The sequence below is a fragment of the Trachypithecus francoisi genome, unplaced genomic scaffold (genome assembly GCF_009764315.1).
Source record: "Trachypithecus francoisi isolate TF-2019V2 unplaced genomic scaffold, Tfra_2.0 Lachesis_group21, whole genome shotgun sequence".
NCBI classification, from domain to species: Eukaryota; Metazoa; Chordata; class Mammalia; order Primates; family Cercopithecidae; genus Trachypithecus; species Trachypithecus francoisi.
Genome location: NW_022681467.1, coordinates 15,376,522 through 15,402,807, shown reverse-complemented (window position 1 = coordinate 15,402,807; position 26,286 = coordinate 15,376,522). Strand labels below are relative to the sequence as shown.

The 26,286-nt window shown below is 38.3% G+C and overlaps 1 long non-coding RNA gene across 1 annotated transcript in view; it reads left to right on the top strand.

Annotated features, from left to right (window-relative positions):
- Positions 1-12,231: 12,231 nt before the first annotated feature.
- LOC117068456 overlaps positions 12,232-26,286 on the top strand; it is a 206,195-nt gene continuing 192,140 nt past the window's right edge. The window contains exon 1 of the long non-coding RNA XR_004431131.1: positions 12,232-12,615. This is a non-coding gene — a long non-coding RNA (uncharacterized LOC117068456). The remainder of the gene's footprint in view (positions 12,616-26,286) is intronic.

The window sequence follows — 26,286 nt, the reverse complement described above, 5'->3', positions numbered from 1 at the left end:
GTCTAAAGAGCTAGATTTTTACATCTATGCTGCCACAAGAAAGTCATGTAGCACTGACAAAGTCATTATTTTCTCTGGGTTGATTTTTCTCATCTGGCAAGTGAAGGGTTGAATGAGATGCATTTTAAAGAAACTACCAAGTCTGTCATTCTACGGTTTTATGAGATTATGTAGCTGGTGCTACACTGAGTTTTGCAGGAGAAAGAAAAGAAGAAATAATTGTGATAATAATATTGCCCTCCTCACCATCCCTTATAATCTCCTCTAATTCTTTACAAAGATGAGAGAGAGAGAGAAAGAATAATACAAAGGGGTAGAAAATAATACACGCTTTAGGAATCCAAGCAATACTTTTTCTCTTCCTCATTGAGTCTTTGTGCCTTCTGTCCCAAATCCAGAAGGAGCTAGTCTGCTTTCTCAGAGCTATCCTATATCTATAGGGCTTTACTCCTTTAAGCATCTGCCAGATCTTAATTCTGAAGGATGATTTAGTATTTGGGTGTTAAAGTTGCTACTGTGTCCCCAGTTCAGGGCTTTGAAGTGTCTCTTGGTGATGGGGCACTGCTGCTGATAATTTTGGATGAGAGGTTACCCATAGTGAGCTTCCACTCATTTTCTACTCAACAAGAACCTCCTTGGAATTCACTTGTGGTCAAAAAGAATCATGTCAAACTTTGGCTATTGCACATGCAACGGAATGGCACTGCAATGTTTGTGGAGCATGGCAAGACTGCAGTCCTATAACCTGACTGGCCTGGTAGAACTATTGTCACTGATGACGATCATGCAGCTAACAAGAAGTGTCTAAGTTCAATAAAGGATTTACATGACATATGAATAGACGGCGGGATGGATGGCAAGGAGGAATGAGGCCAGAAATGAAAAAGAATACATAAGCCAGAAAAAAGCCGGCTTCTAGAGGAAGCATTGATAGCCAAAGCCTGCCTGCTTGGGCCTGGCTCAGCACACACCCTCCATTCTTGACGCAGGTGTTGTCAAGGTTAGAGCACATTGAACTGCTGGAACGGCACAGAAAATGTCATTCAGGAGACAGTGAGGGAGAGGAAGTGGGACTACAGCAGCCAGGAAGGGGCATAGGGCCTTCCTGCATGGCCATTTTCACAGCACAGTGAGAATAATAGAATGAGAAAATATGATTTTACAAGAAAAAATTATTAAAGAAAAAGAGACAAAACATCACCATCATGCACACTCACAAACACACACACACACACACACACACACACAAACACACAGAACAGGTTATTGACTACAAGGAATGAATGTTTCCGTTCTATCGCCAAAAAGATCTGACTCTCTTTAACTGCTGTTTACCACTTTTCGTTGTTTTTTTTTTATTATTATTTTCAAAATCCTAGTTAAGCAATTACCTCAACCACTTTTGAAAATGTAGTACAGTGAAGTGATTAAAAATGAGAGTTCTGGAGCTGAACATCCTGAAACCAAACCCCAGTTTCTACCACTTTCTGTTTTGGGTCTGGATACATTAGCTCCCTATTCCTTAATTTTCTCATTTATAAAATGAAAGTTATAACAACTTACATGTCATAGAGTTTTTATGAAGATTAGATAAAATTATATGTGTGAAGCACATAGAAAATCAATGCCTTAATCATTTGCTACAAATATTTTCAACTCAAATACAATGCAGCAGTTTTCAGAGGTCTAATAATGAATAAGTATAGTGGTTGGAGGTTATGAGACATTCAAAATGTATACATAAAGCCATTCCTCATTTACAAAATAGTTTAAGAGGAAGAATTATATGTAAAGAATTTAAATAGGGCAATTATTCAAGACAAAATAAAAAGTAAAATCAAATAGAAATATTAATGAAATAGAGAAGTGATAGGTTCTCTATTTCTTTTTACAATGTGTGAAAAGAAAATATAGTTTATTGGAAATCAATTTTAAGGTAGAAAAGAGAATCTCTACTTTTTTTATTTAGGCAGCATTTCAGCAGTCATTTAGATTAATCTTTTGTTAATGATAAGAACCTTTTTAATGATTTCTCTGAGATCTTATCAGTTAAGGAGTGATTATTTTATATGGCTCATAGTTCATTCACTCAGGAAGCAATCTATTCCATTTTTGAACAGCTATTAAGAAAAGATAAATAAAAAGCTATCTCAAAGAATACTTATTGGAAAGAAGAAAAGGAGTAATGCTGTTAACTTGGGAAGAGCTTAACTGGAGTATTCCTATTGAAAGGTAGGTTATTCATATTGATCTCTCTGCTAAAAATAATTTTAAAATTCTGAATAAAATATTTTTAAAGGATTAATATGAAGTGTTAAATAACTCATAAGACAGAAATTGTAGAGAAAGATGCAACTCAAAAGACAGACAGAAAACGAAGTTTGATTTTACATTAAGACAATGGTCAAAACTGAGAAATGTGAACATTGGTTTTGGGAACTTTAGCCTTGAGGAGAAAAAAGAGAAATAAATTAAACTCAGAGCCTTCTAAGGCTGAGGAATCATCAACTGCAATGAGGCATTAAAGGATTGTACCATCAGAACAGAAGTGAAGAAGAAATAAGGTGGAACTTAGATGGATTTGTCAACAAATTTGCAATTCCTTGGTGCCTGTTTAGAAAAACAGAAAACACGCACACACACACACACACACACACACACACACACACACAGTTAATTTTAATTTAGAGTAGTACCAGTGTTGGTAGTAACAATGAGTATATGAAAGAAATAATACTCATCTTGACCAAAGAAGGATAACATTGTCATAGCCTCAAAATACTTCTAAAAAAATAATTTTCAAATAAAATGAGAAACACAAAGTAAAATAATTCCAAGTACCTACGGAAGCAAGGAAATGTGAGCAAGAACCAGCAGAAAACTGAATATAAAAATGAAGAGTGAAAGAAAAGAAAACAAATGCCAAGATTGTCACATTCTAGAATTATTAGACACATTAGAGAACAATTTGTTTGCTGGATTTAAAGACTTAAAGCCACATTTGAAAATGTTTGCAGAGAACAGGAAAGTTTAAGAAGTGATCTAGCATATTTTTCAAAGTAATATTTCTATCCCGTTGGTTACTCCTTTTTAAAAACTAAAAAGTATTATTTCTAGAAATACAAAATATAATACTTAAAAGTTTGAAAGTTTAAAGTATGAGTTTAAATGCATATTAGACACAATCCAAGAAAGAATTAGAACTACAAGAAATTTCAGAATAAATTATTCAGGATGTTGCATGGAGAGACAGTGGATGGAACACAGAAGGTCAAGAGGCAAAAAGGATAGATTGAGGTGAACTAATATACCCTCAATTTGGTTCTGTAAAGGAGAGAATAAGAGTTTAATGTAGAGATAATATTTAAATAGATAATAAATAAAAATTTTCTAGAACTGTTTAAGGACAGCATCTAGAGATTTTTTTAAAAAGTTAATAAATCTCTAGAAGGGTAAATAAAAAGACATTTACACCTAATCATTCTATCATGAAACTGCAGAATTCTAATGAAGAAGAAAAATCTTGAAAATAGAGAAAATAAAAACAGATTTTTTAAAAGAAATGACTGACGGCTGACTTAATAGCAACAGTGAATGCCAATAGCAATGGAATGGTGACTTTAATGTGCTGAAGATGGTAAGTGTCATCCTGAAAATCTATATCCAGTGAAAATTACCTTCTATGTGAAGAAGAAATTTAGATTATTTTCAGACAAACAAAAAGTGAGAGGATTTGCCACCAGCAAACCTACACTAAAAGAATTAGTAAAGAATGTTCGTGAGGCAGAATCAAGTTGAATTCAGAGAGAAGATCCAAAGTGAACAGGGAATGAAGAAAAGGGAACAAAGTGAATATATGGGTAAGTCTAACAAAATATACAAAATAACAATAATTAAACATGATAATAAGGTATTAAAGATTAAGAGAGAATTTAAATGCAAAACAACATTAAGAGATTTACTTGAATGTGATAAAAATGAGTTGAAATGTTCTAAGGACCTTGTCTTTTCTAAGGGAAAATTGAAGTATTGATTAATTTTCTACTTTGATGTATATTAATGGTTTAATTTGTAAAGTATGGTTTTCAAATTAATATTTAAAAATCAGAATAAGAACATTTAAACTGAAATATTATAAGAAGGAAAGGAAATACAGTAGAATAGTCAGAGAAAAATAAAAAGTAAGGTAGTATATTTTAAACTAATACAATACTAATAATTTAAACTAATACTAATACAAATGTATTAGTAATCATTTAAATGAAAATAGACTGATATTTAAATGCAAATAGACTGAATAATTACAAGTAAAGAATAGTAGCTTGGATTAAGGAAAATTCCCGTGAAATCTGGTACATCCATAATCACTGGAAGTGGGGAATTCATGTTCTAGTTTATGAGGGTGGTGTTCCCTGAAGTTGTGTAGTGTACATCCTATGCGTTCCTGGATCTAACAGAAAAATAAAACAGAAGTAGAAGCTTGGAAAAATATATACTATTTGAGTGTAAAACAAAGGAAATGTGGTGTAAAAACAGCAATACTAAACATAATAGATTTAAGGCAAAAGGTATAGTCACTTTATAATGTTAACAACTTCAACTCACAAGAAGATGTAATGATTTTACCTATCTATGCACCTAATGATAGAGATTCACAGCACATACATCAAAAATTGATGGAACCACAAGAAGACGTGGACAATAAGAGAATCAGAAGAAGATATAGGCAAAACTACATTCATATGAGAGACTTTTAACACATCTCTTTCAGAATTGAAGGAACAAACCAACCAAAAATAACCACTCAGAATTTTAGCATATTATCTTGCTCAGTAGTTAATAGAATTGCAAGGAAAAATCAATAAAGTAAAAAATAGAGGCTGAAATGCACAAACTAGGTATTTGCATTAGTCTGTTCTTGCATTGCTATAAAGAAATACCAGAAACTGGGTAATTTCTAAGCAAAGAGGTTTAATTGGCTCACAGTTCTTCGGGTTGTACAGGAAGCATAGCACACCATTTGCTTCTGAGGAAACCTTAGGTAGCTTACAATCGTGGTGGAAGGTGATGGGGGAGCAGGTGTCTTACGTGGTAGGAGGAGGAGCAAGAGAAGTCAGAAAGCACTACACACTTAAATGACCAGATCGCAGGAGATCTCATTATCACGAGGACACTAAGTGCTCATTATTACGAGCACTAAGTCATGTGGGTTTCACTCCCATGATCCAGTCACCTCCCACCAGGCCCTTCCTCCAACATTGGGGATTACAATTCAACATGAAATGTGGGTGGGGACAAATATTCAAACGATATCAGCATTCATTACAAGGAGTAACTAAACCTTCACAAAGTAAAATAAAGCAGTACAAACGATAAAAACAGGGCAGAGAAGGTAAACATTGCCAAACTTTGTTTCATTGAAACGACAAACAACATTTTAAAACATTTAGAAAATTAATTTGAAGAAAACGGAAAAAAAGAAAGCACAAGTAATCAAAATCAGGAAGACAAGGAGGCCATCACACACATAATGCAGACATTTTTAAGATATTATGAACATTCTTGCAAATAAAATGGAAATTTTAGAAAAAACTTGAAAAACAATCTTAGAAAAATATAACCTGACTCATCTTACTACTTTTATATACACTTAACGGGAACCTACAGTGGTTTGAATTTTAGAAACAATTGTAAAAGGTCTTAAATATGTTCATATACTTTTACTTAGTAGCCTCAATTCTCGGTAAATTTTCAAAGGAATTATGCCTAAATGCAAACAATAACAACAACAACCTTGCAGTACAAACACATTCCACATAGTTATTTATTCAAAGAGAAAATTGGGCCAAATCAAGTTTGAAACTATTGATGAACAGCTAAAAAATAGAGTCAAATGGACCAAACCATTGTTTTTTTTAAATTCACTTTTTTGAAAAATGAGAAATCTATTTTTATTTCATTTTGTTTATATTTAGGCATGTACTATAAATGTCCAGCAACAAAGATATTAATTAAATGAGTAATAGAACTATAGTATGAAATACAATGAAATCTTTAGAGATGGTTGTGTAAAAGTCTTTTTATATTTTGGGGATGCTTGCCCATTTGCATAAGTTCTCTTAATCCTATGAGAGGAAAATACAGAACCAGTAGGGAAAAAGGAACAAGATCATGGCAAACTGACAAGACACAAAATTTCAGTAAATCAAGTCAGGATTCAAAGAGAAAATCTAGCTTTATAGGTAAGCAGTATTAATAATAGTAAAACCCCAACTGTCCATTGCAAAGCTTAAGACAAGGCTTCATATTTCAGCAGGCGGAATTATTACCACCCTTGGGACTCATGAGCACAAGTCCATCTGTGATTGAAGCAACTCAGTTCCAAGTTCCACTGGATTTGGTGGTGATGTTCCTGATATGCCTCATTTATCAGTTCTATGGTGACCATTAAAAAACAAACAAACAAAAAACTTCACACATACACAACACCACAATATTTTAAAAATTGAAGTTCATTTTATAATCAATAAGCACACTTAATGCAATGTTATTTTTCATTATTACTAGGTTGATAGTCTATCTTAAAATTTAAGGCATCTTATCGTCAAGGAACCATAGTGTTTCCAGGGTTCTCCAGACTAGCTCGGAAACTGTGCCTGTGGGTAACACCTGGCACTACAGTTAGCCTAGAGGACTTAACAATCGTTGGAAGGGAAAGGAGACCAGAAGTGAAATTGTAGATCATAACACAATCAAGATATTAACAAAGACTACTTCCAGGTCTCAAAAGTTTGTGCCCTACTATGAGAGGCTAAGAACAGTTACAAAACCGTAGAATATCCTCTAGCAAATACTAGGAGGTTGGTTCGTAAGACCACTTTTCCAACTGCTACGCCCTCTGTTGGTAAGCACAGTTGAAGAGTCTGACCTCACACAGACTTTTGCTTCTGTCTTTCAAAGTCTGAAGGTTGCAAGGTGTAAAGCTGTGGAGTTTCACTGCCAAGTTCTGTGGCACAGGCTATATACTGTAAGAATTTAGAGGACAGATATTGAAAGGGACTAAGGAAGGATTAGTAAGTTAGAGTTGGGGCTTAAAGAGTTTCAGCAGGTAAAAAGAGGGCTTTTCCAAGGCTAACAAACATGAAACTTGAGAGGGGAAGAAGCAAGGTGCATTTTTGGCCTAGTGTTTCTTCTGGAGCATTTCCTGATTCAGCTCTGGAAGTTCTTCTTTGGTTAAACCAGAACTGCAAAGGCAAGAAACTACTTGGAAATAATTGGAATATGACATTATATTTCTCTCTGCTTCTCCCTCCTGACACAGAATTGGAGCCTAAGCCCCTTTGAGACTTTTCAGTCAAAGCTGGATTTTCATGCTGACGTATCTTAACCATACAGGCCCATTCCCCATCTTGCAAATCTTGTGCCAGAAAAGAATTTCCACTGCCTTGCAAAGCCATCCTGGCACAGACAGACCTCTGTGGGCATAGAACAGGATGAGCACAGAAAGACTACACAGCTTCCGGTGCTTGACAGGGTAGGAAGGAGGCTCTGTTGCTATTCCCCTCAGGGGAAGAATCCCACACACTAAGTATAATTTCCAGGCATGTTGAGTAATGGGGCAAAATTAAATTGGACTCTCCTTCTGTCTTAAACCTAATTAATCTTCCTCTACCATGCATTTACTCCTCTAAAATATGGCATTAAAATTCCAGCACTTTAGTTTGCTCTTTCCAGCAGCTTTCTATAAGCAATAGTAACCCGATCTACTAGTTCATGAAATCCTAATATGGGATAATTTAGAAAAGTGAAAGGATTGGTTCTCAGCAAATAAATAAGATGTTGACTTAGGAATTTTAGATCCCAGCACTACAAAAGCAGTGCCCCAGAGATAAAAGTACTGTTATTATTATTATTTTGTTGTGTGGCCTTGAGTCTAAGAAATCTATCATGTTAGTTGTTAGTATAATTACATGCTTTGTGAGCATCCTCTTTGCTAAGGACTTGTGGAAACAGAACTACCTAATCTATAACTGTTAGTAACTCACATTTATTTTGAATTTGTTCTGCCTTCTGTTTTTCACATATATAAGTGTCAGATTTGCTGTTGTGTGCTAGGAAAATAAATGTTTACTTCAAAGTCAAAATCAACCATATTTTGGTTTCAATGTACATCACAGCTTCAGGATAGAAGAGCCCAGGATTGAGCTAGTTGAACAAGGATATGTTTTCAACCTGCCTTAAAACGTAAGTACAACTAGAATCTTTTCTTCCCCCTTAAGTGAGGAAATCCCAGACCAAACCTCTCCTGCATTTACTTGTTTTGTCCACTCTAAGACTACAAAAAGAGAAAACATATTCTGGCAACAGTCATCCTAAGAGAGGATAAGAGTTATCCTAAAAATTGCAAAATACCTAGCATGTTGAAACATTTAGAAATATACCACAAATATTCATGTTTATGGGTTGTTTATATGTGCATTTGCATATATATGCATATATTATTATGATAAGCTTAATAGAAAAGATTCCTGCATATTATAAAACTTAGATTTATCACCAACTCTAGTTTTATGACATTGACTAGAAAGGAAGGACCTGAAATAATGGTTCTCTTTAGCTTTAGATTGAATGATTTTTACCATTTATATATATTTTATTTGATTGGCATAATACAGTGGAGCACATGAGCAGGTCATGTACATAATTCTCTTTTTTTTCCCCCGGAAGGCCAAGCATATAAGAATGTAAGAATGAAATTCTAAAAGATTTTGTAGATGAATGATTGCAACAAGATAACTATTGATATTTAGGTATGTTTTAAAAGGACAGAAACTTAATTTGTTGTTTCTTATTGTATTGTTTCTTTAATATTTACTTAATTGTTTTCATTACTAGATACCTATGATTAATTAATTGAATGAAGAAAGGAAGAAATAAGTGAATAAAAAATATGTCTGTACCAAATGACATATATAAAGTTAAAACAATGATCAGTTTAGATCATAAATATTTTAGCTTCTGCAGTTCATACAGTCTCTGTTGCAACTAGTCAACTCTGCCTTAGAGCAAAAACAGGTATGGATAAAGCATAAACAAATGAGTGTGGCTGTATTCCAATAAAACATTATTTACAAAAAGAGTCTATGGGCTGAATTTATCCCATGAGTTATGCTTTGTCAAGAGGTGATTTGAGGCATCAAGGGCAGCACTTTTCTCTCAAAATAAATAATTAACTTACAGGTATTTTAATAATTTGCAAGACTTCATGAAAGGATCGGCTCAGAGGAAACACAATTCACCTAAACTATTCTACTGACAAGTCATCAGTATATAGGTGGTGTACAGGACCAACCAGGCCTTTAGACTTTCTCTCCTCCCTGTCACTAAGTTCCTTTTGGTCTTGCTGTATTTTATGAGCTATTCTCGTTTCCAGCCTAATACGAGGAAAATGGGTAGATGGCATAAGAGGACATTGAATGTACTGAAGGCAGCCCAAATATTCCATGCATTAGTCACTTCGGATATCCAGTGGAGTGAATGCAGCATTCATTAATGCCCAGTGTCGTCCCGGGCAAAGTCCAGACAGTCTGCTGGCAGCAAGAAGGCTAAAGGCAAGAAGGCCTGTGTCGATTGTCGTCTGTACTTATGAGCCTGAGAAACAGTAACTATGAATCAGCCTGTCTGAGACTCTGCTGTCTTTATTTGCAACAGTAAGGAAGATAATATTTTAAAAAGCTTTCAGGAATAAAATGAGTCTTAACCACTAGAGAGAAGAATCACAGTCTGCAGGTACATTGCCTAGAGGCTTAATGATGATTCATTGCAAATTAGACCAATTAAGCATACCCCCCATACTGTAGTCTTGAGTGGCTTAGATAAGATCATTGGTTCCCTTTGACTCTTGGGATCCTAAAATAAATGGGATCTCAGAAATTCTCTGGTTCAGGGCTTGTGGAATGTTAGAAGTATGAGTCATCTCACTGGAGATCTGGTCAACCCATTTCTTTACAGATGCGTAAACTGAGCTCTGGTGCGATAAATGACATCCAGTGATTCATAATTAGTGGGTGGTGATGTAGAACTTGAGCCAGCACTCTTGATTCTGGGTTGATAGTTTGATTCATTTATTAAGGCAATTGTTATGTATTCAATCAATGTAGTTTTCATATTGTTTTCCAAATTGATATCATCAGAGAACCCCTTTTGTTTCCTCACATGGTTCAGAGAAGACCAGAGTTCTCCAGAACCTACTTCAGGAACCTCTTTAATGACTACCCAACACCTTCAAGCCCTTTCAACTCCACCCACACATGCTCTTTACAAGTCTGGAAAAGGAGATCCAAAGAGTCTAGGCTGTTGGCTCCTAAGCTTGTCTGTATATTAGAAGTACCTACAGATCTTTTAAAAATTCCAACTCCAAACCACGCCCAGACCAATAAATCACAGTCTCTAGGAGCAGGACAGAGACATCATATTTTTTGAAGTTTCCCAGGTGATTCTGAAGTACAGACAAATTTTGGGAGCCACTGGGACAGGGCATTTCTACCTCTGCTATATCTCATGTAGGAAGGCATCATCCATTATGGTGAAAACATGATTTGAGGACATTAGAAGAGATGGAATAGCATTTCTTAAAAGGAGGCCCTGCCTCCATCGCGAACACACATCACTGAGTAGTTCTGAAGAACAAAGGAACAAATATGGGTGAAAGTGCTCTAGAAAACCAAAAGATTTATATAATATATTCTTCTATTATTTTAGGATGCATTCAGACTTGAGCTAGCTGTGAATGCTGTTTTATCTACCTATTTACTGTGAAGAATTATTTTGAAATTGGAGAATCAGTAAATTTTCAAAAGCACTTAACTTTTGAAAGTAGGCCTAAAATTAATTCAATTTTTCTTCTGAGATTTTTAATATTGCTGCTGCTGCTGCTTCTCTAATGATATCTCGATGGGACTCTATCTGTTGTAGGATCCCAACTTGGCAGTTCACCTGCTCTTCTTTCAGAAAAGCTTTAGTACATAGTATATGCTGTTTAAAGATGGTAGCAAGAGTTTGGGTTCATTCAGCCTTTATACAGGGTAATTTACTTGTGCTGGCTTAAAAACTAAGACCCAAAAACTATTTTTAGAAGAAATTATATTTATCCTATGTTTAAAATTCAAAATATTTTAGATACATTCAATGAAAGGGGATGCAGGATATGTTGCAATTCAGCTGCTTTCTTTTATTTGATGCTCTCACGTAAAAGGCTTGTCACCATATTCCATTCAAACACAATTTTTAAATTTTTTCTGAGTCTTCTTAAATCAAATCCTCCTCTACCAAACAGAGTTGGGCAATAGATGGCTTTGGAACAATGAGCTGAAGAGGAGGATGACGATGTACCTTTATTTATTTCAATTAGAATAACACTCTAGTCACATTGTTGAGATTGTTGTTTCTGGATTGCAGTTCCAACGTCACACTGAGTTTGCTCATTTTCATGAGCCAAGATGGGCTCTCTGGTCCTTGCTTCCCTGGCTCATCTCAGTTTGTAATAATTGCTTCCATACTTTCCCATTCGTTCCCTTACTTGGAGTTTGTCCTCTTGTCCCTTCCGTTCCTCTACCCTTCCAGAGGTAAGGCAGAGCAGCAAGAGCCCCTATCCCAGGGCTGTTTATCTAAAACCAATTCACTGTCTCAATACAGTCAAATGCATTCTAGTTTCCAGTGACTTGAGGCTGTGGTTGCATTGTAAGCACACAATACTTACTTAGGTTGTGTTTAATTGGGGTGGCTTTAAGAGGTTCTGGGAGGAAGTAAGTGACCCCCTACTTACTCCCAGCTACCCCGCAGTGTATTCTCTCCCATAGAAGTTTAAAATTCAAGGCAAAATAAAACTGTCTTACAACTCCTGATTCTTATACTTGTCTTCAAAAAATCTTGCTTTCTGTAGGAAACAGATTTGTGAGACTTAGGAAGGAAAACCCAAGAAATACTTGCCCTGAAATCCAATGAACTGGGATCTATAATGGAAGAGATATTGCCCTTGTAAGAAATAAATCTCAGACATTGGTAATTTTTTCTATTGTCCCAGTGACAGACTTATCAAAATAAACAGACAATGATGCTCTCCTGAAGTGGCAGAAATTCTTCTTGAAATTCTAAGAAAGTGATCATGATGGGGAGATCTCCAAAGCAGAGTCACTCAAATCAAGACAAGATAGGAGAGGAGGGAAGTTGAGCTGCCCATCAAGAGAAAGAAAACAGGCTGATAGCATCTCCACCTTCACCCAAAAAGGCCCAGTCTTTGCTTTTCTGAGATTTTAACCAGAGTTACACGGATCAAACTTCCATTCTAACCAAACGACAGGTCTTTTTGATCGTTAGTTTTTATGTGTGGGCAGCCTGATGTCTCAGGCATCCATGTGGTTGGCTCGGTATTTTCATCCTGTCCAGTGGATGCTGATCTTAGAAACCACATGCCCTCAGCTGCTTCTACTTCTGGAGCACCATTTCCAGCCCCAAGTTAACACAAACTAAACAGTCATAATATATTTCAGTAGGTGAAATTGGAAGAGACAGGAAGGAGGAAGTGGCATGAAGATGCCCCACGCTGAGAAGACACAGGTAACAAAAGAATTGTTAAGAGGTATTTCTATCAATGTAATGGAGCATTGTAGTCTGTTTATTTCTATAGGTGTGTCAGTAGGACAATAGAAGAGATCTTTAATGTGTTGAGATTTTTCTTTTTGTGTAAGCACTAGTTCTTCCCAAATTATCCTATTCCTTTGGTTTTCACAGCAAACATTTCTCAGCTTTTCTTTCCTATATCCCACAGATAGAAATTGAGGCTTTACTAAGTACCAGACCAAAGGATAGGTAACAGCAAATTCATGAGACTTAATTTACTCTACAAATGAACAGTTCAAACACCTGGGTTCTCTGTTCTTATGGAGATCCAAATACTTATTTAGAAAATTATGTCAAGGTTTTTAAGACAGTCACTTTCCTGTAATCATTTTGAGACACATTTTTAGTGGGTATGGAGAGTGCAATCAAGTACATGAGGACATGGAATATCTTTTTGTAGTGTTATTACCAGAATACTGTCTGAGAATTCTGATGCATCACTCTCTTTGAGGGTGGTGACACTTGCTTCCTGTTATTTCTGTGTGTCTGTTTGTTCATGTATGGGTATGTACCTGTGTGCATGTGTGTGCTTCTTGCATATTGAACATGAACATCATCTGTTCATAGTGATTCCAAGGAAAGAAATTCACACTAGTGTCCAAAAAAAGAAAAAAAAAAAGCAGAGGTGGCGACCTTATTTCTTAATTCAGAAGATACATTCCGTGCTGTGTTTTCTAATACTTCTGGATCATAGAACCATGACTGTTTTTTTAATTTCAATTGTTTTTCCTGTTGCGTCCAGGTAGGGCAGGGGCTCTCCTATGGCGTGCATGTTAACAACTGAGGCACGTATCACTGCCCTTGACCCATGTCCTGCTTTTCTCCTAGTTAAACCTCTTTCCACCCACAGTCTCCTTCATTCTCTTCATTGCTTCAAGGAAACCTATTAAAGCTCCTATAAAATACTAGGGCACCTGAGAACTGACATTAGTGGGAACTTTGTCTAGCTCCTTTTACCGGGGCTCTTATTTTGTACAGGGGCAGAGGGAACCAACTCCTCTGAGCTTTTGAAAGAGAGTAAAACCACTGAATCAGATTTTAAGGAGGGCAGAAGGTTGAATCCGCATATATCAAGATCTGCACATGTAATTTGCAGTATGCGTCCCTGTATGGGGCACCTGGGATGTAGGTGATATGAATGTGTTCATTTAGTTGTATTACAATTTGTGATTGAAGTCCTGGGTACCAGGCAAAGTATACAAGGATGGCTCTGCCTATAAATTAACAGGAAGCTCTCAGCCAAAGAGACAGGGAAACAATTTCAATACTTCTGGAATCAGAGAGCTCTGAGTTCACATTCCAAGCTCTGCCATTTAATTAATGTAGAATCATGGCAATAAACTTAACCTCTGTAGGTCTCAATTTCTCAATGAGGAAGTAAGGAAGAATAGCACCTGCTGTACACAGAAAGAATGAAACGTAAATGGCGTCCTATATGTAGAGAGTCTGGAACAAGTGAGGTGCTGAAGAGAAATTAGATGCTTTTCCCTTTTTATCTTGTGATTGACAAGTGAACTCTTTCATATCCCAAGACCTTACCTTATTTTGATCAATAACAGCCACATGGAGAGAGTCAAGTCTCCTAGAAGCAAGACCTGTTGGCCTTCATCTTGCAGCAGACATTTCATTGCCTTAAAAGGAGCTCTGTACCTTGTGAAAAGGAGAAAAAGATGCTGCCTCAGACTAGGGTGAATTTACTGCTCCCTGCTCCCTGTAATTTAAAGGGTTAATTCGCTTTCATCTTCCTCCCCCTGAGAACCACTTTTATTATGGGATGCAGGTTCCCACAAAAATAAAGCGAGATGCCTTTTTCAAAGCATAAACTGGCAAGACCATAGTTAATTTCCATGAGTCAAGAAAGCAAAACCCTGGACAAGTCTTTGAAAATTCACTTGGGACACTTTATGTCAGAGAGACGGTGCTTAAAAGACAGGAATCCCATACCTTGGATTCACTTTCCCATGAAAGGCTGCCTAAGTCACTACAGGAAACAAAAAGCAATTCACCTTTACTCTAACCGACCCTCCCCTTCTCCCCCAACTTCCTCCCTCCCACTGAAGTCTGCTACCTGAAAAATTCTAGCATGGGGAGATAACTTGCTTTAACACTTTGTTACTCAAAGTGTGGTCCATGGACCAGCAGCATCGATGACACCTGGAAGCTGGTTAGAAACACAGAATATTGGCCGGGCGCGGTGGCTCAAGCCTGTAATCCCAGCACTTTGGGAGGCCGAGACGGGCGGATCACGAGGTCAGGAGATCGAGACCATCCTGGCTAATACGGTGAAACCCCGTCTCTACTAAAAAAAATACAAAAAACTAGCCGGGCGCGTTGGCGGGCGCCTGTAGTCCCAGCTACTTGGGAGGCTGAGGCAGGAGAATGGCGGGAACCCGGGAGGCGGAGCTTGCAGTGAGCTGAGATCCGGCCACTGCACTCCAGCCTGGGCGACAGAGCGAGACTCCGTCTCAAAAAAAAAAAAAAAAGAAAGAAACACAGAATATTGGGAACCACCCAGACCTGCTGAATCAGAATCTGCATTTTCACAAGATCCCCAGAGATTCATGTGCATCGTGGAGACGGGGGAAGCAGTACTTGAACTGGCATCCATGTGGACGGACCATATCAAAGCTGTATTTCCTAATCTTGGGAATCTGATCGAAACCATTTTTATTGTGGATCTTTCATTTTTATTTTCCTGTTATAAAAAATATTTGATAGAAAGGAACACCCCAACACCAAGCGGTCCAGGTGGAAAATTTAGTCTGAGAGTTTTGGAGCTGTGGATTGTTCATCAAAGGCTTTAAGTTCTGTGTAGGCTCACTGAAAACCTGCATGTACATGCAGTGATATTTGCAGTTTTATATGTCATTGTCTAATGGGATTTTATCACTCTTACCTGTGAGTAACTCAGGCCAGCTTTGAAAACCATACTTTTGTTTTCTTGTAGGAACAATTTTATACGGGCCTCTGGGTAAAATGAATACTGTTTGACTGACCTAAACCACATCAAGTAAATTAAAGGATGAAAAAAATTCACACAAAATTTAAGCACAGTTAGGGATACCTTTTCTTTAGTTTTTAGTTTGTTTTTGTTTGTTTGTTTGTTTTTAAACTGAGGCAGGAGGCTAGGCACTGTGGCTCATGCCTGTAATCCCAGCAATTTGGGAGGCCAAAGTGTGTAGATTACTTGAGCCCAGGAGTTCTAGACTAGCCTGGGCAACATGGCAAAAATCTGTCTCTACAAAAAATACAATTAGCTGGGTGTGGTGGCATGTTCCTCTAGTCCCAGCTACTGGGAAGGCTGAGGTGGGAGGATCACTTGAGCCTAGGAGGTCGAAGCTACAGTGAGCCAAGATCGTACCACTGTACTCCATCATGGGTGACAGAGTGGGACTCCGTGTCAAAAAAATAGTGAAAATAAATAAATTGAGGCAGAGATGTGGACTAATAAAATATTGGTGAGTATGACAAACACGCAGTTCACATTTGAATATAATTATAACATGTATAAATTCTGACACAGTTTGCAAACACCGTTTATTAGCAAAGAGGTGTTGAGAATCAGCATATGCACATTTTGTTAGAAGGCCTCTTGAGGAATGTGAAATAAAGAGTTTTGCCTTCCTAAGCTTCCTGTAACTAGAGGGCAAAAATGGGTTTCTGGCTCACCATTACCCATTAAGCAGCAGAGGAAGCCATATGAGTGATGCAGGAAGAAGGGAAGTAGGAGCGAGAGAAAGAGAGCTGAATCCTACTGCGTACCACCAGGGAAAACCTGCATGTGTCACCAAGGGGAGTTATTAACCAGAGGCTCAGCTCACTGGCTCTGCTAACCTCCCGAGCCTACACATTACACACCCTGCACATTTCCAGTCACTGGGGAAAGTTCGAGGAAGTAAGCCTTCTGGTTGGATTGGGGACAAACCACTTTTATTCATGGGAAATAGGAGAAATGAGTTGGTGGACATGGCCTGTGACCCCCTGACAGACGGTCTTTTCACACTGTGGCATAACGTGGGCTGGTATGCTTTGATGGCCTACCACGGTGGTGGTCTTGATGTGTCTTTCAGTGGACACTGATTTTTATCACCAATCCATAACAAACTATTTTGCCGACAGAAGGAAAAGTTGGGGGGGGGGGGGAAGGGAAAAGCAGTGGGTAGCTGATAACAGTCTACATTTAGAAAGGGCTTAGAAAGACTCGTAGCAGCATGCTTCAGGGGCTGCCTCTGACTGCTAGCTAAGCTGCTTCCAGATTTTCACATGGACACAGAGGGACACTGAAGTCTACTCCGTGCTTCCAAGTTCCTAGTTATCAAAGAGAGCTCACACATACAAAACAAATTTGTAATGCTCAATGTTTATATCAATTTATACATGCATAAAGTATACGTGTATAATTTATACATGTAAAACTCACGTAACTGTAGGCTTTAGATCTGTGCATTTGGCTTCACGTAGACTATCCCTCCTTAAAAGTAAGTACATAATTTAAGTAACTCAGCTAGATAGGAATGCTGAAGGGAAGGAATGAGGATGATGTGATACATGATTGCCCTGTCATTGATAATTAGGGTACGTGAGGGTCCGTTTACCATTTTCTCTTTAAAACCCACGGGCAAAGAAGCAGTTATTTTGAAGTCAGAGGGTGGTTTACCTTTACAAGGAAGGGAGGAGTGGTACTCAGAAGGGCACCAGGGATGCCAGCCGTATTCTGTTTCTTGACCTGGGCAAGTGGCAACATGGGTGTTTGCTTTGTGAGAAATCATTAAGCTCCATGTCATTGTTTTCTGTATATATGTTGCATTTCACAACAAAATTTTTCCAAACTTCTGTACCTTAAAAGATACTATAAAATACACATATAAAAACACATGCTTACAGATTCATGAAAGGATTATCCATCACATGCATTCCTAGATCCTGTCTCATGCATAAATTAGAGTACACAGGAAAGAGATGAACATAAATATCCCCCAGCTTTCTGCCCAACTGATTTTCTCTAAGAGAACAACATAAGCTCAGTAGTCACCCAGACGGTGGGGAGAAGTTAACTGAAATATTTTTCATCTTGTGGGTGTTTCCAACCCTGGGTCCCTCTAATCAAAAAGTTCACATCTTCCTTGGAAGTAGGGGCAACAAGTGTTCACACATTTGTTCTAAAGCAGTTGCAGCTTTCCTCAGGACCTTTGCACCTGCTGTAGCCTCTGCCTGGCATTGGCTCCCACTGAAACTTGGCAAGTACTTCCTCACCTGCTTCAGGATTTGACTAAAATTGTACTTTCTCACTGCTAAAATCTAAAACTGCTATGACACGTTTACTGACATTTCCTAAACCCCTTCTCTGTTTTAACATTCTTCTTTGAACTTGAACATTGTACTTCATTTTCTCTCTCTCTCTGTCTTCTCTCTGCCTCTGTTTCTCCTTTTGTCATGACAGTGATTTTTGTCCGTTTGGCTCACTGCACCTAGAATAGTGTCTGGCACATAGTAGGTGTTCACTAAGCATTTGCTGGATTGGTTGAATAACTAAACAGAGAGAGGCAGGAATATATACTGATACTAAAGTCAGTCATTGATGTAATAACCTCATTGTTTACAAATAGACTTGTTGGCTTAAGAATCAATTTTATCTTATTGTATCGTATTTGTTCTGGTTTATTTTGTAACTGCTGCAGGTAGATTATATTTTGCATGTTGTGGGTTGTGGAGCTTAACCTGAGATCTTTGCCTGTGCCATGCATTTAATCAGAAGTCATGTTTGGAATTCCAAATACCAACATATGAGCCAGCCCTTGAAACACGACCTCTTTGGCGATAGAACCATACCTCAAGCGTCTCCTAGGTCAGTCTGTGGATTCCATGGCCACTCCCAAGTTTGTACTGCTGACAATTATTACACCAGTTAAAGGACATATTTTCTAGCTGATATCCTGTTGTCGTTATGAAGGGGATGGATTCTAATTGCCAGTTTCCTGCATTTTTCTTCAACATCTAGCTTTTGTAAGAAAAAAAATCACTATGAAAATTCCACACGTTACTAGGATTACTTCACAAACAGAACATTCTTGACTTTGGAATTCCCCCCAGACTCCGAACTGAGCTTATCCATACAGAAAGCTTGAATTCATCTGGAAATGGGAGGAAAGCAGGGCAAAATGTTATCTGCGAGCTATGCCATTTGGCTTCCAGTGGACACATGAAATGGACACACATCAAATGTCAACCAGGCTGATAACAGACAGGAAGCACCACTGCGGGCACAGCAAGCCGGCCTTCACTGGCAGCAAAAGCCTGGAGGAAACACAATTGCTCTAACCCTGAGTCACCCCAGGCATGAACAAAACTAAGCCTGCAGGTGAGGAGGCTGGATCACGGTGCTTGAGCATTTAAGGACATCACACAGAAAATCAGACTGAAGTCTGGCCAACAGGGAGGGCTGAGTTTATTTATCCATTGCTGAGAGATGAGCAAGGCAGAAAAAATAGGCCCTGGTTCCAAGTCTTCCCTGGCTCCATGATCAGGAAAACAGGACAATATATACAGAAATAAAATACAGAAATGTCCTCTTCACCATCATTTTGAATCTGTCCTGGCACAGATTTGCACTGACGTCAGCTCACAGCAGATTCAGTAGGAAATTTATCTTCATAGACATGTGACCCTTGGCTGCCAGTAGGCTAAAAAATATAGCCAACAGTGGGGCAAATAAAGATAAAGAAGTTTGTGGAGGACAAATACTGCATTTCCTACACACAGCTTTGTAATTCCCCTGTCCCAGGAATGAATGGAAAACAAATGGGTACAGTCCGTCACCAGGGAACCTCTGGTGTGTTATCTGCACACTACTGCTTGTGAAGAAGTAGATAATCATTTTGCGTGAATAGGGACAAGATGACTAATTGATATTGCTATGAATAAATTATGTACAAGGCAAGCAGACAGAACTTCTCATAAAAATGTCATTTTCAACTCCCAGGCTTTGTGCGCTAAAGTCCTTGTTCTGTTTTCATATTCAGGCAGCTTTAGCTTGAGCGTTCAGAAAATGATTGCGTGTACATATGTGTGTGTGGTGCGTGTGTGAATGATTTATGATTTTTTAAGTGTCAGACTTATTGTTTTGCCTGCCATTCTTTTTTAAACACAAGTTAGATTTTTAATTAAATCACATATGTTTTGAACTCAATATGTATGTATATTTTACTTTGACTACCTTTAGGTTATGGTTTAATAACTTTGGTCTTAGTTTGCGCTGGTGCATGTTTTGGCCTTCTTTATTAATGTCTTGCATTTATACAGCTGTTTTCAAAGCAGCTGTGAAGTATTTAAAAAATTTCTTCCCAAGGGGAAGAAATTTAGTATAAGCAATATAAAAAAAGAAGGGGGAAAAAAAAAGACAAACATTCCTCTATGGAATTCTGTCAGTGTATTTCAGATAGACCAGGAAATCAGCTAAGCTAAGCAAACATAGACATTTTATGTGGCAAGAACAAAGTAATAGCCTTTTTACTTTAATAAATCACTGTCATAATTGTCCCAAAGTGATTTCATTTGAGAAACAGACTTTGGGGAAGTCCTCCTTCCCAAAATATCCACCTTATCTGCCTTTCTCTGATAGCTTAAATTCCACTGTTTGAGAGGGCTGTATAGAGCTAAAGGGTGCAAATATCTCTGCAAAAGGAGGAGCCACTGAGATATTTACACTTCAGGGTGAGGTGTTTCATCAAATGTGATAACTAACTGGGATGTGTTTTTCTTGTGAAGCCACTAATTCTAAGATGGGAGGGGTGTCAAGATAGTGGTGGGAAGGCTTGACAGAGAAGGTAAGAAGGTGTCAATGACAAAAGTCAACATTCTCCTAATATGTTTGGGGGCAGTGTATGTTTTATCCCTTGTTAGTCCTTTGGTCTGTGCAGCCTGAGATTCTCAGAGTTTAGTTTGAACACATAAGCATCTTGGGGTGTGGCAGCTTTTCCCAATGTCCTAAGTTTTCCCCTCACCCTAGAATTTCTGCAGTCTACCTCTGTTGTTAGAAAGAGGTTCCTGATGGAATCTTCTTATGCATGTGAGCACGGAGGAGGCAAAAGAAAGTTTGAGAATCACTTGCAAGCTTATCCATTTGTCTATAGTGAAAATAATTTGAGGCCTGATGGGACATTGCTCCCTGGGCCTTCCTAGCTCTGTACCACTAAGAGAACACAAAGGAACATTGCAGTCTTCATTTTTAGAGGTGGCCTCTGCCTCTCCCATGGGCAACTACCCTCTCTGTCCAGGCCACCCGTCTCTTTCTTTTTCCATCCGCATGCTACCACATGTCCAAAACGATGGCAGACTTGCCCATGGGCATGGTAGGACTCCGGGTCTTTTCTCACAGAAGGTCAATGCAGTGGTTGTGTGGTGGAGAAGCTTCAGGGATTAGGAGCTTAAGGTAGGTGGTTGGCATTCTTGAGTCACTAGGAATCCATCTGTAAGCGGAAATATACACACACCATGGAATTTCAGCCAATCACGTTACCTTCACGATTTTACCATGTCTATGAACCACATATAGAATTACTTACACATTTTTAACTTCCTTTCTTTCACTTTCTTTGACTTTGAAATAAAAACTGAACTCATCTCACTTCTACTTTTTCCTTCAACGTGCTTGCTACCATTTTAAATTATGTCTATTTGTGTGTCTGGCACACTGGACCTAATCAACACATATTTGTTGAATTTTACTTGTCTAGTGTCAAAGAAATCTTTTCAAAAATATAAAATGTGGTTCACCTACAAATATAGAAAATTGGTCAGCAAGTTTTTTCAACTCTATTATGAGGGCATCGATAGCATGAAAATCTAGTTCCAAAGACAAATAGAAAATCAGGTTATGTGGCACTTGAAAAAGAATACTGAAATAAGATGTTTAGATTAGACACAAAACTGGCTAATGTCAGGACAATCAAATAGTCACCTTAGGAGTTTTTTTTTTTTTTTTTTTTTTCTTCTACCCGACAGAGGCTCTTGCATCTTTACTGGATGAAAATCACCAACATCTATCTTTGCCACTACATGGCAAATTTAATGATAACAAAGACTGTGTCTTTCCATTTACACACATTAACTAAATTTACAAGAAAACTTTTGTTGTATCCATAAATAAAGAATGAGTATTACTTTCTATCAATGGAAAGAAACATGCTATGGTTGTCACAACAGGACAGATCAGCTGAAAGATGTAAGTAAAAAATAAAGGCTTATTTAACATTGATAAAGCATACAGTTCACTATGCACAGATTTGCAAAGAGGCACAGAAAGCCTCTGTTATGGAAGGCCACACTTTCTTGGTCTTTGCTAGTCACAAAGGTGTCCCACTGCTAAAGACATGATCAGGATGAGGGTCTGATTAGGTTCTTCAGGGATCAGTCTTTGCTAAAAATTCTTTTTTTCCTCCTTCTAGCCCTTCCCACCATCTCTATAGGCTCTCATGCTCTCATTACCTGCCTGCCTGTCCAATAGGTGCACGTAGCTGAAAATGTATGCTTTGGGACACTGGTGGAAGATCTTTCTCCCAGGTGAACCATGCCCTTATGAAGCCCGAGTTTTAGGCCTGCTGGAGGTCTATCCTGGCAGGCAACATAAAATCATTACAATGAATATTGTCTGCTAAAGGTTCTCAATCTAGAGTCTGCTCTCTCTCTGTTATAAAGGGAGATTAGCAAGTGTTAGAGAGGGGTTGAAGACATCCTAGCACCACATTGAGACTTTCCCCTATGACACTAGCAGGGTGACTGATGAAGAATAAAAAGTGAGTAACCTTTTCACTAAATGACTATAATTGTTTTAATACCACATCTGTTTCACACATTGGGAAGCATAGGGCTAGAGATGATGACTAGCACCCTCAGAGGGCCTAACATTCTTGTTTTTATTTCTCTGAGAATAGCATTTTAGGAATGAAAGAGATGTTAGCAAACTTCTAATCTAAGACTTTGGACAAAATATTCAAACATAGAATATAGGGACAGAGATTAATGACTCCCAACTGTAGTCTAATGCTCCTACCAGTCTAACAATGGCTTCTCTTAGAAGACTTAAGGGTAGCTTTGTTTCCTTTCTATGGAATTATGTTTCTGGGTCCATTGCTCTAGGCAGAAGAGACTGGAGAGGTATTAGGACTAGATGCTTTCTGAAAATGTAGGCAGAGACCTAGCAGGTAGCATTGAAACAGCCTTATTAAGAGGAAGTACATCCTCTGGTGCCAGAGCTGCTCATATTTTGTTTTCAGCCTCCACTTCTGACTATCTGTGTAATCTTGGGTAAATTATTTAACCCCTTTGAACTTCTGTTTCCTCATCTGTAAAATGGGGATGATATTTTGGCTTCTCTCATTGAGTTGTTGTGAAGATTAGATGAGTAAATGAAAAATGCTTAGAAGAGTGCCTGGCATACCATCAGCACTGTAGAAATGCTAACTGCTGCTGTTACTGGGCTGCCTAACTCTCTGATGGTTTCATTCCTCCTTTTGTTCTCATTCTACAGCTAATTCTGTTGGTTTCAGAAAATAGCATTTATTCAGTTCTCAAGGTCATATTCTTCCCCACATGTTGGCAGAGGAGCCTGGATCCAGCTTGCTCGTAGAACAAAATTCAAGTAGATTGTGCTTTTGAAGAGGAAACAATGAGTACTGAAGGAAAGAAACCCAACTGGCATTTGTTCCAGGAGGACAAAATGATGAAAAACAAGCAAGAACTTGGGAGTATAGTAAACACGCCGAAAATGGCTGAAGGCAGGGCAAGATAATAAAGTAGATATAAAAATTTAAAAAGATTTTAATTGAATCTAAACATAAAGGGAATTTAAAATTGTCCTTAAATAAAAAATAAAAATTTTGGGATCCTTAATTAATGACCCTCATAAGACACCCTCAGTAGGAAATACCAGGATTCCTCCATCAAGCAAATGTTCTGATGGTCTCAATCCAGACGGCAGCATTCAAAATTTGGATGCTGATATGATCTGGTTTTTAGCTTCTGATTTTAAGGAGTGAATTCAGACAGATCTTCTGATGTAAACAAAGGAGTTTACTCCGTTCCAAAAAATTATTTTGAAAAACATTCAGCTAAAATTGCTGTGTGCTGACCCCTATGGTAAGAGCTTGCCCCAGGGAGTTTATAATCAATTAAGTAAAACATAGATCACATTAGTAAGTAGTGACAATGTCAAACACTTTAACAGAGGTGAACATAGGGTGTTGTGGTCCATTTGTCATCAAACTTGGTCCTAGGCCGGGCGCGGCGGCTCAAGCCTGTAATCCCAGCACTTTGGGAGGCCGAGGCGGGTGAATCACGAGGTCAGGAGATCGAGACCATCCTGGCTAATACGGTGAAACCCCGTCTCTACTAAAAATACAAAAAACTAACCGGGCGCGGTGGCAGGCGCCTGTAGTCCCAGCTACTCGGAGGCTGAGGCGGGAGAATGGCGGGAACCTCCGTCTCAAAAAAAAAAAACAAACAAACAAACAAACAAACTTGGTCCTAGAGAAAGAAAAGGAACAAGATCACAGGAGGAAAACCCTGACACTCTGTATGCTGGTGAGACACTGCTTTGCTCAGTTTTGGGAGTACCATTTTAAGAGGGACGTCCAGAGGAGGAGAAGATGGATGTTCACAATAAAGGAAAGTGGCAGTGTTGATACTTAACTAGGGAAAAGATGAGGAAGGGGGCCCTGATATCATCAGGAAGGCAAATTGGGAGAGTATCATGAAGAGCATCATGGGAAGAAGTGAATTCTGTCTCTATTGGTTTGCCAGGATGAGTGGATGGAAATAATAAGGAAACAGCTTTGAGCATATTATGATAGTCTGTAATAAATTATGCATGCTACTGAGAGTGGCATATGATATATTTTGAGGTGGTGAGATCCTGACCACTAAGGTGTTTCTTAATAACCACACCAAATGGCTGTCAACCAAGTGATCTTACTATAGGAAAAATTTGAGAGTTGCTTCCAACTCTAGTATTCTCTAACTAGTAGAAAAATCAATTCAAAATAATTTTTTTATTTAAAGTGATTCGAAAAGCAGATCTCTTCTACAAAATGATTCAAACGGGTGTCATCTGGAACATAATCATCAGCCAGATACATTTAGACCCAAATTCTAGCCCAACTTCCTACTAGATAAGTGTGTAATTTCATATAAGGACATTCTCAAATAACTCTAAATTTAAATCATATCCTCAATCCACCCTCTTCCGTGGAGCCATGTCCCCAACAAAGCAGCTGCTAAGGTGTTAATTTCTGGAGCTTCAGGGTCTTTCAAGACCTTGCTTGTGTTCCAAACCTAATTGATCTTTGCATGAACATTGTCTCTTAAATATTGTGTTAGATATTTTTACTATCACCCCTCCAAGGAAATAATTTGGAAGTGAGGAGTGGGAGAGGGAAGGTAGAGCTTGAGGAAGAAAGAGATGACATGAAAGTTAAAGAACATGTGATTTGAGAGGACAAAGCAGAAATGGGTGAGGAGGTATAGAGATATAATGTGATGAAGGACAAAATATTACACGAACTAGGGCCCTGCAGTTCCCCAGTAGCAATGAAATAAACTACTTTCCAGCTTTGTAGCCAAGGGCAAATCATTTGACCACACTAAACCTCAACTTCCTCATCTATAGAATGGGGATAATGATAGCAACCTCGCCTCCTTTTGTTGTTGTGAATATTGATATGATCCATGAAAAGTAAGGATAGAACACGGCACAAAGAAAGCTATCATTACTATTGTTATTGAGTGAATCTATGCTAAAGGCTTTGCACGCCCCATATCATTCAACCCTCAGCATCCCTACTCATCATTGAAAAAGGTGGTAACCCCTAGGTAACAAAGCACATGATAAGGGGGGCCACCATTAGGGGGGACAGATCTCTACCCTGAGTTTGTGTTGATGTTATTAAGCCCATTATCACTCCAGGAATCACGGGTGGATGGCTGGGCTGACAAAGCTTTGCTGCTATAGCAACACAGGCCTTTTTGATGTCCTTGCCTGATAATTTCTCAGGCGATGTTGTACATAATAAAAATTACATGACCTGAAACCCAACTGGAGCACACTCAGCAATAGAGAGTCACCACAGCCAGTAAGGCATCAACACAGCACAAGAAATATGAGTAAAAGGGAATAAAAGGAATAGCTAGTCTTTAAAAAGTAGCTATGAAAATTGAATGCAGTCATAAAGGCCATTTCTAAGTGCTGCTATTCATAGTACAGATTTTGAACTTTATTCTGCATTTTTTTTTTAAATGGAAAGATGGTCAAAGGTTAATTTCAAAATCAAGGTAGGTGCAATTGTGGGTAGAGGAGGGAATCACGTCCTAGGCATGATTAGTAGGCACAGGAAGAGTTCCTAGAGAAATAGGGAAGAGAGATGAAGGGACTTTGAGAGACATTTCCTAGATATCTTCTGTTCTGCTTTTTAAATTCATCTCCTCACCTAGCTGTGTTATTTAATTTCTTACGTAAGATTCCATTAGGCCTCAGCTCTCGGAAAGAAGTTCACCATTAAAACCCAGTAATTAATTGATTCAGTGTCCAAGATTGCTGTCTGTCTGGGCCAGTCAGAT